The sequence below is a fragment of the Anabrus simplex genome, chromosome 1 (genome assembly GCF_040414725.1).
Source record: "Anabrus simplex isolate iqAnaSimp1 chromosome 1, ASM4041472v1, whole genome shotgun sequence".
NCBI classification, from domain to species: domain Eukaryota; kingdom Metazoa; phylum Arthropoda; class Insecta; order Orthoptera; family Tettigoniidae; genus Anabrus; species Anabrus simplex.
Window position 1 is genome coordinate 1,588,523,687 of NC_090265.1, and position 15,833 is coordinate 1,588,539,519.

General features: G+C 41.9%; 1 protein-coding gene across 1 annotated transcript in view; it reads left to right on the top strand.

Annotated features, from left to right (window-relative positions):
* LOC136881090 (UPAR/Ly6 domain-containing protein crok-like) overlaps positions 1–15,833 on the top strand; it is a 224,101-nt gene that overhangs the window by 142,417 nt on the left and 65,851 nt on the right. The window lies entirely within an intron of this gene.

A 15,833-nucleotide genomic window follows, 5' to 3' on the forward strand; every position in this document is an offset into this window, starting at 1 on the left:
GGGTGAACTGGGTAAATAGTGAGGCATCTCGGTGTGACAGACGCATGTGTTGTTTGATGTCATTATTCTATAAGGACATAATCATAAAATATAATGACTACTTTGACCAACTGTGATCGAATTCTCTAGTAAGGTAGGATTCAGTAAAGGTAGCAAGAACTCTCACTGTGTAAATTTATACAACTCTACATTCACGTAGTCCGCCTCTGTGGTGTAGTGGTTAGTGTGATTAGCTGCCACCCCCGGAGGTCCGGGTTCGATTCCCGGCTCTGCCACGAAATTTGAAAAGTGGTACGAGGACTGGAACGGGGTCCACTCAGCCTCGAGGAGGTCAACTGAGTAGAGGGGCGTTCGATTCCCTCCTCATCCATCCTGGAAGTGGTTTTACCGTGGTTTCCCACTTCTCCTCCAGGCAAATGGCGGGATGGTACCTAACTTAAAGCCACGGTCGCTTCCTTCCCTGTTCCTTGTCTATCCCCTCACAAGGCCCCTGTACAGCATAGCAGGTGAGGCCTCCTGAGCGAGGTACTGGTCCACCTCCCCAGTTGTATCCCCGACCGAAAGTCTCAAGCTTTAGGACACTGGCCTTGAGGCGGTAGAGGTGGGATCCCTCGCCGAGTCCGAGGGAAAAGCCAACCGTGAAGGGTAAACGGACTACGGTACGATACATTCACGTATAATATACTGGTGTGGAATACTTGAGGGGCCGGCCCCGTGGTGTAGGGGTAGCGCGCTTGCCTCTTACCCGGAGGCCCCGGGTTCAATTCCCGGCCAGATCAAGGATTTTTACCTGGACCTGATGGCTGGTTCGAGGTCCACTCAGCCTACGTGATTAGAAATTAGGAGGTATCTGACGGTGAGATAGCGGCCCCAGTCTAGAAAGCCAAGAGTAACGGCCGAAAGGACTCGTCGTGCTGACCACACGACACCTCGTAATCTGCAGGCCTTCGAGCTGAGCAGCGGTCACTTGGTAGGCCAAGGTCCTTCAAGTGCTGTAGTACCATGGGGTTTGGTTTGGTTTGGAATACTTGAGGACTTCACAAGTTATCTACTGTAGTGCCTTATGGGAAGTGTATATCTGTGAGAACTGCTTCCAGTGGTCCATTGTAAATTATTCTCGATATATCTTCCCTTTGTCCACTTCAATCCTGTTTGACAACAGTAGACTAGCTCCGTATATTCCAACAGTGACACAAGGTTATTGATATCAAAGCGACAGCCGACACATTGATATTGATATTCTGCGGTTTGCCGAACGTGGTGAAATTACATACGCCTGTGTAGAGGTTTCCTACACCAAACAGATTTGGTAATGAAGTAACAAAAGCTCCTGAATTAATCTAGAGCTCGGGTTTTGTTTATTTCGACCATTTAGGACCATTTAGCGAATTACTACAAACTTAAGTAAGTAATTGTACAAATTGAAGTGCATAAATGTAAAATAGATCAAATGCATAGTTTCTCATCTATATATAAAATAACATGTCCTGACTGACTGATTCATCATCGCCTAGTCAAAACTACTGGATATAATCAAATGAAATTTTGAGGATACATTTATAGTACAATGTAGGTGCTCGCTAAGGGAGGATTTTTTGGATAATTCGTCGCTAAGGGGGTGAAAAGAGGGTGAAATATTAAACTGAGTTTATCTATATCTCAAAACTTTACAGATGTAAAAATTTGTATTTAGTGTAGAATCTCTCTTAAAAATAAGGAAACACGTATTTTTTGTTTTGAAAAATCCAATTAATGGGTGGGGGGGGGGGTGAATTTTTAAAATGAGTGTATCTATGTCTCAAAACTTTTAAAGTTTACAGATGTAAAAATTGGTGTTTAGAATCCCCTTTAAAAATAAAGATTCACATATTTTTTGTTTTCGGAAAATCTCAATAGGAGGGGTGAAAATGCTGAAAAATTGGTAGAATGCCTTAAATAAGGATACTTATATCTCAGAAACAGAAGACCTGTAAATTGGTATTTGGGATCTCCATTGAAAATGAAGAGACACGTATTTTTTGTTTTTCGAAAATCCAATTAATGGGGGTTAAACAGGGGTGACAAATTGGGGTGAATTTTTAGAAAGATCTATATCTACTGTATATTTCAGAAACGTAAAATGTTACAGACGTAAAAATTGGTATTTGGAATCTCCTGTAAAAGTAAAGAAACATAGGCGATTTGTTCCTGGAAACTCCACTTAAGGGGAACTAAAAACGGGGTGGAATTTTAAAATGAGCATTTCTACAATATATCTCAAAAACTTAACATTTTACCGAAGTGAAAAATAGTATTTTATCTCTATTAAAAATAAAGAAACATGTATTTTTTGTTTTATAAAAATGCACTTGGGTGGAGGTGTAAAAGTGACTGAATATGGGGCTGAATTCTTTTAATTAGGATACTGATATCTCAAAAGTTGAAGATGTTACAGACGTGAAATTTGGTATTTGGAATCTCCTTTAAAAATAAAGGAATGCGTATTTTTTGTTTTCGGAAATCCACCTAAAGCGGGGGGTATTGAAAAATTAGTTGAATTATTTGTATGAGGATACTATTATCTCAAAAACGAAAGATTTTTCAGACGTGAAAATTGGTATTAGGAACCTGCTTTAAAATTAAAGAAACACCTATTTTCAGAAAATAAATGAAGGGGGAGGCGAAGGAATTGAAAAATTAATTGAATTAATTTTATGAGGATACATCTAATAAAATCTAAAGTGGTTACAGACGTGAAAAATTGGTATTTGGAACTTCTTTAAAAACAAAGAAGAAAGCGTTTTTGGAGGGAAATCATCTTGGGGGCGGGGGTGGAAAGGTGTTGAATTCCTTTTATGAGGACACATATCTAAAAGAACTGAAGATGTTAGAGTCGTGATAATTGGTATTTAGAAGATCCTTTACTATTAAAGAAACAAGTATTTTTTCCAGAAAAATTCACTTAAGGGGGGAATATGAAGGGAAGCTAAATAAAGTAATTTCTTTTTATGGGGTACTTATATCTCAGAACTGTAGGTAACAGACGTGAAAATTGGTATTTGAAATTTCCTTTAAACATAAGCACGCCTTCTTTTTTTTTGGGGGGGGGGGGTCTGGTAAATCAACTTAACGGCGGTGGGGTGAAAAAGGTGTTGAGACCAATTGATTTTACTGTTCATAATGTACTTATTCTGATCATAAACTGATCATTTTAAATCTTTCCCGAGTTCTTTTTCAAGAGCCATCTTTTCCTTTGGAGAACATAAAGTTAGATTACGGTAAATTCTCTTGGCATACAAATAAAAATTTAAACACATTTGAAGTAAACGATTGGAATGATATTGACCGTGCAATTGTTCACCTCTATAACAAGGTCAATAATGCACAGAAGTATATCATTCCTGTCGCCAGAAATCTCGCCTACTTGCCTACGCGCGACGATGGTGCTGGTCACATTGTCAGCAATGACAATGGCAGCAGATGTAATTTACCGCCAATTAGCAGTCTGCATCTAGCTGTGGGGTCCAAAACATCAATAATAATAATAATAATAATAATAATAATAATAATAATAATAATAATAATAATAATAATAATAATAATAATAATTATAATGTTCTGGACCGTCGTCAAAATGTGCGGACCGCGCTGGAAACGTGTCCTGGCCGGGTAATGACTACGATTGCAGTCCGGCCGCGGGTTCAGTACCGCCAAGGCACCCAAGATGACACCACGCCGGATCTCCTCAAGGATTTGATCCATATGAAAAATGCTTACAGGAAAAGATGGCAAAGATTTAGGGACCCAACTGACCAGTTAGAATACCTGGAACTAGCCCGGGAAGTACGAAATCGATTGCTGAAATGAAAGATTGAAAATGGGAGGAGCTTTGCTGTAATCTCTCAGAAAACGAGTCAGATCACTAATTTTGGCGGATTGTCTCAGAAAACGAGTCAGATCGCGATCTTGGGCGGATTACATATAAAACGTTAAGCATTCAATTATAAATTTCATTATAATACCGTAGCGAAGCACGGTTATCTCACTAGTAACCTATATAGACAGCAAAACTTTCTTCAAGGAGACAGACTGTTTTATTTTTTCGTTTATATTCCCTGGGCTTCAGTCTCCCAATATGTCGGCTGTCGGCATCAGTGGAATGACAGGGTTACGTGCTGTTAATTGTGTGGCCGGTGGTCAAATGTATTACTGAATATGTTTCAGTGCTCTAATCTGATGAATTTATGTAGGAGCACTTACACGTAGATGCGATAACACGAAACTGATAACATCTACATTACACAGGACATGAAGTATTAAATCTACAGAATTCTCTCACCATTTTTCACACACACCCAGCCTCGGCGTTTAGTGGGCTGTATTAGCTCTCAGCACGGATGCCTCCTGTCTCCAGGAATTGGGCCAACACTCCTTCCTAATGATATTATTTTTAAGTTTCACCAACTAGTTTTATGTTTATCGGAGACACCGAGGTGCTGGAATTTTGTTTCTCTGGAGGTACTGTACGTGCCAGTAAATGTAGTGACACGAGACTGGCGATTCTGACCACCTTAAAATATCAGCGGAATAAGCTGGTATCGAACCCACCAAGTGTGGCTCAGAAGGCCAGCGCTTCTACCATCTAAGCCACTCGTCCCGGAGGAGGCTGAGTGGACATTCGTGCCATGCATCTCGTTAGGAAAAAGAAAACTCGTTTCTAAATTTCGCTATTAACTGACAGGGTATAGCACCACTTCAACGTCTCGGCTAGGCCACTCGCCGATCTAAATAAACAAAATTGTAAGGGTTTAATGTCTGTCGGTTGAACTGTACGTCCGTTTGCTGTCCATGATGTTCAGTTGAACAGATTGACTCACAAATAGTTGGATGAAATTAATTGAAATTAAGTATGGTTATGGTTATGGTTAGGGCTGACAGACTGGATTCACAGGTCGGTCTATGCTCACTTTTATTTAAGGGATGTCCAGGTAACTCCACGAAAGTCCATGGTTAGAAATCTGCGCCGTAATATTCCTATCCGTCCGCCTCTGTGGTGTAGTGGTTAGCGTGATTAGCTGCCACCCCCGGAGGTCCGGGTTCGATTCCCGGCTCTGCCACGAAATTTGAAAAGTGGTACGAGGGCTGGACACGGGTCCACTTAGCCTCGGGAGGTCAACTGAGTAGAGGTAGGTTCGATTCCCACCTCAGCCATCCTGGAAGTGGTTTTCCGTGGTTTCCCACTTCTCCTCCAGGAAAATGCCGGGATGGTACCTAATTTAAGGCCACGGCCGCTTCCTTCCCTATTCCTTGCCTATCCCTTCCAATCTTCCCATCCCCCTACAAGGCCCCTGTTCACCATAGCAGGTGAGGCCGCCTGGGCGAGATACTGGTCATACTCCCCAGTTGTATCCCCCGACCAAGAGTCTGAAGCCCCAGGACACTGCCCTTGAGGCGGTAGAGGTGGGATCCCTCGCTAAGTCCGAGGGAAAAACCGAACCTGGAGGGTAAACAGATGATGATGATGATGATGAATATTCCTATCCACAGAAGTTCGATTTTCATTTCAGAGAAAGATACAATAAGAACGCATTTTTCCAATATACCAAATTTTGTCCGAATTAATTAAATATAAGCGAATTAATGAGCAAAAGTCACCCAAAACCTGTATCGGAGTCCAGTACGCTCTGACAGTCTCTCCTCCTTAATCGTGCGCTGTCCACCTCCTCTGCCCTTCATGTGAGTGGAGTTAGCGATCGATTGGCTTAAACCGTCTCTGCGAAAGGTAATTTTATTAACTAATCAATTATACCTAACCAAATTTTTGGCTTCAGTATTATTTTCCTTTTCTTTCCTTCTTTTTTTAAATAAGTTGCTTTACGTCGCAGCGGCATATATATATCTTATATCGACGATGGGAAAGGAAAGGGCTAGGAGTAGGAAGGAAGTGGTCGTAGCCTTAATCAATGCCTGGTGTGAACATGCGAAATCACGGAAAACCATCTTCAGGGCTGCCGACAGTGCGGGTTCGTACCCACAATCTCCCAAATACTGGATACTGGCTGCATTAATCTTTCTTTCTTTCTTTCTTTCTTTCTTTCTTTCTTTCTTTCTTTCTTTCTTTCTTTCTTCTTCTTTGTATTTTCACTTATCTTTGAAATAAGCTGCCTTAAATCGATTTGTGGTATTCATGTTTTTTCGTATGACATCTTGTATGTGACTTGGTCTAGTGTTGAAATTAATGGTAATACATTATTTCATATACTACAGGGAAGACTAGTGATATTGTTCACAAAAAGGCTCGGGATAGTGGTAAACTGATGACAGTGATAGGCAGAGGGGCCACATTGGACAATTAAACCCGCCATGAATTATCACCAATTACAATTCTTAACACGGCTGTAGTCTAGAATCTAGAGACTCTATCGGAACAATTTAAACACTCCCCGGTTCACCTTCACATGTTGTTCTTTGGGTAATTTATAGAGCCATGACGAGCCCCGTGTAGTGATGGGACATTCGATTCATTTTACTAAATCGATTCATTTGATCCCGTTCACGTTACTGAATCGATACAGTGATCCGATTCACGGCACATTAGTCACCGCTCCTACTGCATCTGTGTAGTATGTACTGGTAAGCCAGCAGCAACAGCATTCAGTGCTTGCTGCTGCCATCTGGTCTTCATACTATGAACTCCTTTCTTAGAAAAAAATGCTAGTCACTCTAATACATCGAAGGTTTCCGGCGATGCAGGATGGGAAAGGTCCTGGATTAGGAAGGTAGCAGCCATGGCCTTAATTAAGGTACAGTCCCAGGATTTCCTGGTGTAAAAATGGGGAAACTACGGAAAACCATCTTAACGGCTGCCGACGGTGGGATTCGAACCCACCATCCCCCGAATGCAAGCGCATAGCTACGCGATACTAACCGCACGTCCAACTTGCTCAGTCATTTTTGAAAATATGTATTTTTCTATCAGCTGAGGATTTTTTAAATCGTCATATTTTGTATAGGCTAGCCGAGATGTACAGTAGCCCGCTGATTTTCTGATTCAACATGCTGTTGGTTAAGTTATTGCGTCTGTCCACATATGATTGAAGTCTTGTGCAACGATGTGACATATGGACTGAGAGAATACTGAGCCGTTCTTCCCAATATAAAACAGGTACTTTTGAGTGGTCATGAGCATGACTCATAGTCATAGGGCAGGCTACGAGGCTAGAGTCGAGTTTAATTGTCAAATGTCAACTTATAATACTAAGACTCATTAAACTAATAAATAGTATAACCTAATAGCCTACCTACTTACTAGCTTCTGTACTTCAGAATTATGTTTTGACTACCTTTTTAACACTGCAAATAAATCCATCTATTATTTAAACCTCCCTGTAAGAACGGGACAGTGAATGCAAGTCGATATTATTTTCTAATGAGCTGAGCTCGAGAGTCCATTATAGCAAACGATTCTTTCAGTGTACCATGGCTCTGTATGTATTTCTTCAGTTGAAGTTCAGCTCCCCGACAATGTCCAGTGTACCGATAATAAACCGTGTGTGTGTGTCTCACTGATGCGCGACTGCGTACGATTCTTTCGGTGTGCCATGGCTCACTGTATGTCTCGCTGCAGCGGAAGCTCGGCTCTCCGCCAGTGTCCAGTGTGCCGATAAGGAGCCGTGTGTATCTTGTGTCTCATTGAGCCGTGGCTCGTTCACGATTCTTTCGATGTGCCATGATTCACTGTCTCGCTGCAGCGGAAGCTCGGCTCCCCGTCAACGTCCAGTGAGTGCGCCACTCAGCACCGTCCGCTGGGAGTAAGTTGAATCGTGTGCCGTGAGCTCGCCGTTCCTGTGAATCGATTCACTCGGACACTGCTTCGAATCATGCATTCAGTAGCCAACACTAGCCGCGTGGTGTAGTGTAGCATGTCCTGCCCAGGGCAGTCGGGTTCGATTTTCGGTGAGATCAACTGAGGAGCTTTCTAATACGAGAAGGTGCGGACGAGGTCGTAAAAGCTATGTTCGTGTGCTTAGGAGCGCGCGGCTGTGAGCTTGCATCCGGGAGATAGTGGGTTCGAACCGCACTGTCAGCAGCCCTGAAAATGGTTTTCCGTGGTTTCCTGTTTTCACACCAGGCAAATGCTGGGGCTGTACCTTAATTATGGCCACGACCGCTTCCTTCCCACTCCTAGCCCTTTCCTCTCCCATCGTCGCCATAAGACCTATTTGTGTCGGTGCGACGTAAAACAAATACCAAAAAATAAAGCTAGGCAATACGGCTGAGGATGTCGTTACGCTGAACATGTGTCACTCCGGTATATGGAGGCCATCTGGGTGGGTAACAGTGGTCTTGACAAATCAAGGCCCTTAATAAGAAATGCGCCGCGGGTTTTGTTTGTTTGTTGTGAAAAATGGGGTACGCTGTCACTTTTGTAAGGGCCGCAATATATTTAGGGTTTCGTAGACTCACTTATTAGAAATAATATACAACTGACCACAATGGTAGCTAACCATCAACTGAGCGCGCGAGTCAACACAGCGCCATCTTATAACAGAGTATGCGTGTGACGTCACGTTTTGCCTTACTTTGAGGCGCTATTTCTTGAGAACGACGTTTGAGATTTGCAACATGTGTCCTCCTCTTTTATCTATCAACTGAGACATCAAACACTCGGTGATATACGCGTTCTGCCCAAACACTAAAAGCGTCTTAACCCTTTATAGGGCAGAAGTCCGGGGTTAGTTCAAAAATTCTGAAACTTTGTAAACTGCCTCTCTGCCGAGCTTGAAACACGATTCAATAAAAAAAAATCAGAAAAAGTGTAGGTAGGGTTAATGGGGTGGTAAATTATTATACCACTGCCCATTAGGTCAACCGACAACACAGGATGGGCAGTGGTATGATAATTTACCACCACACATATATTTTGTTACATCCAAGATAACGTGTGCTAACGCATAAAGTAGATCAGATTTGATCATAAAATGATCAAAATTAAAAATTCCGAACTCTGACAATATCAATATGACAAAATGCGTAACCTAAAATACAGCGAAATAAAATATAGCAGTAATTCTAATGTCTTACTGACTCTCATGGAAACGTCTAAAGCAACCTTTATATAGAGCCGTATCACATGTTTTGCAAATCAGATTGCTACGCTTTTGCCTTTTCTTTGTGCTGCAATATGCACATCTGCGGTAAGTCCCAATCTCATGTTCTGCGCGTCCTGCCTTGGAGAAAATCCCTTAGTAGACGAGGCAGCTGCCGCTTCTGAAGAAGCATTGAAGTTCCTAACTTGCTGCACGAGTAAAATGTCCTCAGCCCCTGAATTACCCTCTAAGTCCGACTGGAAAGCAATTTCGTCAGTGACTGATAATAGTTGCTCGATTTCCAGCTCCGTCAAGCATTTTCCCACCATCTACAAAAATATTTTATTATTATTATTATTATTATTATTATTATTATCGTCATCTTTTCCCTGTTACCGATAATTTACAGGATGGTATATAAAAAAGCAAGCCGGACCCGTGGGGTAGGTGTAGCATGCCGGCCTCTTACTCGGAGGCCCCGGGTTCGAATCCCGACCAGGTCAGGGATTTTTACCTGGACCTGTGGGTTGGTTCGAGGTCCACTCAGCCTACGTTTTAGAATTGAGGTACTATCTGACGGTGAGATAGCGGCCCCGGTCTAGAAAACCGTAACGGCCGAGAGGATTCGTCGTGCTGACCACACTACACCTCGTAATCTGCAGGCCTTCGGGATGAGCAGCTGTTGGTTAGAAGGCCAAGGGCTGTAGTGTCATGGGGTTTTGTTTTTTGGTATAAAAAAGCAACCCCACACTTACAATCTATACGTGTCTCCATCCCCGATTGAAGTTATGTGATAAATACGGCAGCTGTAACAATATAACATGTTAGGCAAATGTAATTACTAATATGTAATACTGCTAACGTAATGTTTGAAGCTCTTGTAATAATATTTTACACCGCCCCAGTTTGTATTTCTCATAAATGTTTCACAAAACGGCTATACAAAGTAGCCTACAGCCTGCCCTTGGTTAGAAATTTCATGCATGTTTTCAGATATCTCATTATTCTCTCAAAGTTAAAAACAATAGAACTGTAACAATTAAAATAAAAATCTTTAAGGTTCCACCTTGTTCAATACAAATACACTGTTGTTAGATGACTTTTTACAACATATATTTTATTGCAGTACTAGTTTCGGCGCTCTATTAAGGCACCATCATCAGCTGCACAATAAGTAGAGAAACTTGAAGATAAAACAATACAAAACAACATACTGATATACTTAACTCCTTAATGTCTATCTAATGGTAAGTTTAAAACTCTAAGTTACAAGCAGGATAACCCTTGTGAGTCGAAATTGTAAAATCTCATGAGTTGTCCTTAAGATTCTGTGATGGCTATAATTTTTACATTCGTAAAATCAAGTTCAACAACATTTAATTTCACGATTTTAGGAATGTTGTTGAACTTGATTTTACGAATGTAAAAATTATTGCCATCACAGAATCTTGAGGACAACTCACGAGATTTTACAATTTCGACTCACAAGGGTTATCTTGCTTGTAACTTAGAGTTTTAAACTTACCATTAGATAGACATTAAGGAGTTAAGTATATCAGTATGTTGTTTTGTATTGTTATATCTTCAAGTTTCTCTACTTATTGTGTAGCTGATGATGGTGCCTTAATAGAGCGCCGAAACTAGTACTGCAATAAAATATATGTTGTAATAAGTCATCTAACAACAGTGTATTTGTATTGAACAAGGTGGAACCTTAAAGATTTTTATTTTAATTGTGATCTCAGTTCAATACGGGCAAATAAGATGAAGTTCCTCACGTTCAAAAATAGAACTGTATGAAAACGTAATTCTGAAACTAAAATATATCAGTATTCTTTATAAACATGCCTGAGACTTCTGCAATAAGTAGATGACTTCGTAATTCGGTATCAACTTCACACAAACATGAGCAGCCTCATTGTGTTTCCACCACACGGGCAGTGCTATACTATTTTACCACCTGTGGTGTTTTCTTTTTGTTCTGTTCAATTATGAAGAAAAAGCATACAAAATAGTGTGTATGTATTGGTCCCAATTTTTACTCCAAATATACAGTGGTAGAAATGAACAATACTGCAATTACTTTAGGAGATAATGGTGGTGGTAAATTATTATACCACTGTCCTATATAGGGTTAACACTGTTCTTTCCGTGTACGCGTTGTCAAGGAACGTAAGTCTACGTTTAAACCATGCAGTGATATCTATATTCGTTCACTGAATAAACCTTAAGCTCGGACTTAACAACAAATTTACGAACGAAGATCGCGTTCGATTGCTTGTTAATAATAATAATAATGGTGATGTTACACATTTCATTGACTTGCCTTGCAACCAGCTGCGAAAGCAAGTTCTTTAGATACTCACCATATGTACCTTGTACTGCCGGATCGAATTCCAGCAAAAGTCAATTGGCATTCAAAACCGATCAAATGCTACTTAAATATGTTCGTAGATTTAAGATACTGACATTTTGAATAATAGTTTTTCAGCGCAATGTTCTACCACTCTCGTCCCATTACGAATGATAATAGTTGAAAGAGTTTTAAGCACGCATTATTATTATTATTATTATTATTATTATTATTATTATTATTATTATTATTATTACTATTATTATTATTAACTCCCATGGCTTTAGAAAACTCTATAGAGTCGAATGTCATTCTTTAACTTATCGCTACATCTTTCGTAATACTGATCGACTGTGATGGACTCCATATTATTAAGCTCGAAGACTTGCATCCTCCCACCTGTTCCTCACAGCTTGCTCACAGAAGAAAGTTCTATAAGGAAAACACTCCTGTCTCTTTGAAGGCAAAGGGGTCATTTGTAAGAGAATGATTTTATTACCTGTGAAGAGACGTGATAGCCGTGAGATATCTTCACTGATTTATCACCTAGGCAGCCACAGTTCAAATCCCGGGCAATACATGTGGGATTATTGAAATGAACTGTAATGCCCCTGCGGTTCAGACTTCATATAAAAACTGGAGATCTCGTAGCCATTATCGCGTACGGAGCTGCTATGTAAAACAACTTACTTGCTTTTACTGAGTGAAGGGTGTAAACGCCAAGAACTTTACCTTTGGTGGAAAGGGAAAGAATGTATATTTTCAATTTGCTTTACGTCGCACAGACACAGATATGCTGCCAACAGTAGGGTTGGAAGCCACTATCTCCCAGATGCAAGCTCACAACTGCGTGGCCCTAACGGCACGGCCAACTCGCCCGGTGAAAAGTATCCAAATATGCATTGCAATTCATACTAGTTGAAAACGGATGGATTGTGTCAAAGGCACTACCGGATGGTTTATGGCGTAGTATATGACTATCTCACAGAAACGAATTAGATCAATTTAGACGCAACAGTAATATTTACTGATCAGTCAGCAGGCTCCAGCTCTAGACGCGCGGTCGAAATAATGGGCTGCACGCCCCGCTGCGTTGGCGCCTCCAATAACATACGTTTGCTCACACATTGTAAGATGGTAGTTACTACACGTCTCACTTATTTTCGATCTTCTGCGTTCCGTAGACCTATAGATTATCTAAGAGGCAAGTGAGTGATTCCTTGCACTTGAGCCATCTTCCTTCCGGCTTGCCTTCCTCCTGAACTTTCGCCATTCACTTTTCGTTGGAGAGTGACATTTTCCAAGTTGCCTCCCTTTCGCCCAATTATGTGTCCGAAGAACCATAAAATCTTCTGATCCACCATAATGGAGAGACTTCTCTGCATTCGGAGCTCGTAGACTACGGAATCATTCGCCATTTTCTCCATCCACGAAATCCTAAGAATTCGTCTTCAGCACAACATTTCACTGTGTTTCCTCTTGCCTTTATTATTCAAGTTTCACAGCCACAGAATGATATGAGAAACATCAAGACGTTTCTTTATGTTCCGTGTCATTCGGTCTATCACGCCTATCTTATGGAGTTTACCATCTCCGTACAGGCCATGAAGGCCCTTGGAGGAGTGGAAGGTAAAGGCTTCCACCATTGTTAACCTCGGCACGTGATGGGGTAGAGTGGTTAGCTCTACGCCCGGCAGCCTTTGCCCCCAGGAATTAACCTGGTACTCATTTTGGTGTAGGCTGAGTGAACCTCAGGGCCATATGCACCTCCCGAAGTGGAAATCTCGTTTCTTAAATTTTACGACTTCCTGACGGGGATTCGAACCCACGTCCTTGCGGGCGAGCCGAGCACACCTTTACCGCCTCGGCCAGGCAGACCCCTCCATTACAGTGTACAACTTAATTTTCTTATCCCACGTTGCCCTTAAAAACCAAGGTCAAAGGATTTTTCCCACCATTTGATACTTCCTTTATACTTCTACATTCAGTCAGCTGATGGCATAAGGGAAGGAGGAATGTAAAGGCAGCCCTGAAGATGGTTTTCTGTGGTTTCCCATTTCCACACCAGGCATACGCTGGGTCTGTATCTTAATTAAGGCCACAGCCGCTTCCTACCCGCTCCTAGCACTTTCCTATCCCAATCCCTTAGTGTGTTTCCTAACGGCGCGTCGTAAAGTAAATTCTAAAAAGAAGAAGAAAGAATATACTCAATAGTTAACATTTCTGCGCTGAGTGGCTCAGGCGGTTAAGACGCTGGCCTTCTGACCCCAAGTTGGCAGGTTCGATCCTGGCTCAGTACGGTGGTATTTGAAGGTGCTCAAATACGTCAGCCTCGTGTCGGTATATTTAAAAGGGGCTGCCTGGCCGAGGCGGTAAAGGCGTGCTTGGTTCGCCCGGAAGGTCGTGGGTTCGAATCCACGTCAGGAAGACGTAAAATTTAAGAAACGAGATTTCCACTTCCGGAGGTGCATATGGCCCTGAGATTCACTCAGCCTACACCAAAAATGAGTACCAGGTTAATTCCCGGGGGCAAAGGCGGCCGGGCGTAGAGCTAACCACTCCACCCCATCATGTGCCGAAGTTAACAATGATGGAAGCCTTTACCTTCCCCTCCTCCAAGGGCCTTCATGTCCTGTACGGAGGTGAAACCAAACGTTAACATTTTTATTTACTACAGAATGAGTAGCTGCGCAGTTTAGGTAAAGCAGTTGTCAGCTTGCATTCAGAAGACAGTCGGTTCGAACCTCACTGTCAGCAGCCCTGAAGTTGGTTTTCCGTGGTTTCCCATTTCCACACCAGGCAAATTCTGAGACTACACATTAATTAAGATCATGGCCGCTTCTTTCCATTCCTAGCCATTTCCTATCCCATCCTCGCTATGTCTTATCTGTGTCGGTGCTACGTAATGCAAATTGGAAGGAAAAAAGTTTACTTTGAATACAGTTCAATATTAACATAAATAATATATTTTTAAATAAATGAATAGTCCGCCTCTGTGGTGTAGTGTTTAGTGTGATTAGCTGCCACCCCCGGAGGCCCGGGTTCGATTCCCGGCTCTGCCACGAAATTTGAGAAGTGGTACGAGGGCTGGAACGGGGTCCACTCAGCCTCGGGAGGTCAACTGAGTAGAGGTGGGTTCGATTCCCACCTCAGCCATCCTGGAAGTGGTTTTCCGTGGTTTCCCACTTCTCCTCCAGACAAATGCCGGGATGGTACCTAACTTAAGGCCACGGCCGCTTCCTTCCCTCTTCCTTGTCTATCCCTTCCAATCTTCCCATCCCCCACCAAGGCCCCTGTTCAGTATAGCAGGTGAGGCCGCCTGGGCGAGGTACTGATCATTCTCCCCAGTTGTACCCCCGATCCGATGTCTGAAGCTCCAGGACACTGCCCTTAGGCGGCAGAGGTGGGATCCCTCGCTAAGTCCGAGGGAAAAGCCAACCCAGGACAATAAAGAGATTAGGCCTAAGAAAGAAAGAAAGAAAGAAAGAAAGAAATGAATAAATAAATACATTGATACGTAAAATATTGTAAATAAAATGCTGGTTTTTTAGATTACCTGAGGTGCTTCTGGAATCGCTGGAGCCACATTGACTCAGTTTGTGTTTTGGCTGCGAAATCCACGTGGTCCAACTTGGGAACAACTCGGCTTTGAGCCTTGGGTACGTACCTTTCCCGAGTGAAATCGTCAGCTAAGTCACTGGGCTAATCAAGCCTTAAAGGAAAGAAAGAAAGAAGGAAAGAAAGTTAAAAGAGGAAAGAGAAGTGAATACATAAACAAATATGTAAATTAATTCATTTCGAGGAAAACAGTCCTTAGCCAATCATAATACAGTTTAGTTGTCACATTTCACTGAAATGGAAATAATATTTCCTTGAAAATAACATAACCCACTAACAAAATGGTATATACAGGCTGGGGCTTGATTCAAATTAACGAAGGAACGAAACGTTCTTGTTAGATGGAACGTATTAGCCACGAGCATTACATCAGTTATTTACTTTTCAACCACTCATCCTCTCCTGTTTTTATACTCCGACATGGTATACCGGTGGTCTTCCTTTTCTTCATGAAGGGCATCTCAAACTTGTCCCACAGAGCATCGTTAAAATGATGTGTAGCCTACATCCTGTTTGAAAACGAATCCTTGATCATTCTCGTGAGGTTGTGGAAATAGGGCGTCACTTCCCTGTGGTTCTGGTTTCATGTAAGACTGTAGATTGTGCGACTTACGATAATGAGATTAATAGCGTCGTAAAACTAAGAGATAAGTAGCAGCTTACCCAGCTGGCTTGTTACTTTTCAACATACGCGTTAATCTGCAGATAAGCAGTCGATAAAGGTGGTTGTAGTAAGAACAATGATCTAATATTCGGAAAGGTGATTTATGTCATGCTAACGACCAGTCTCCGCT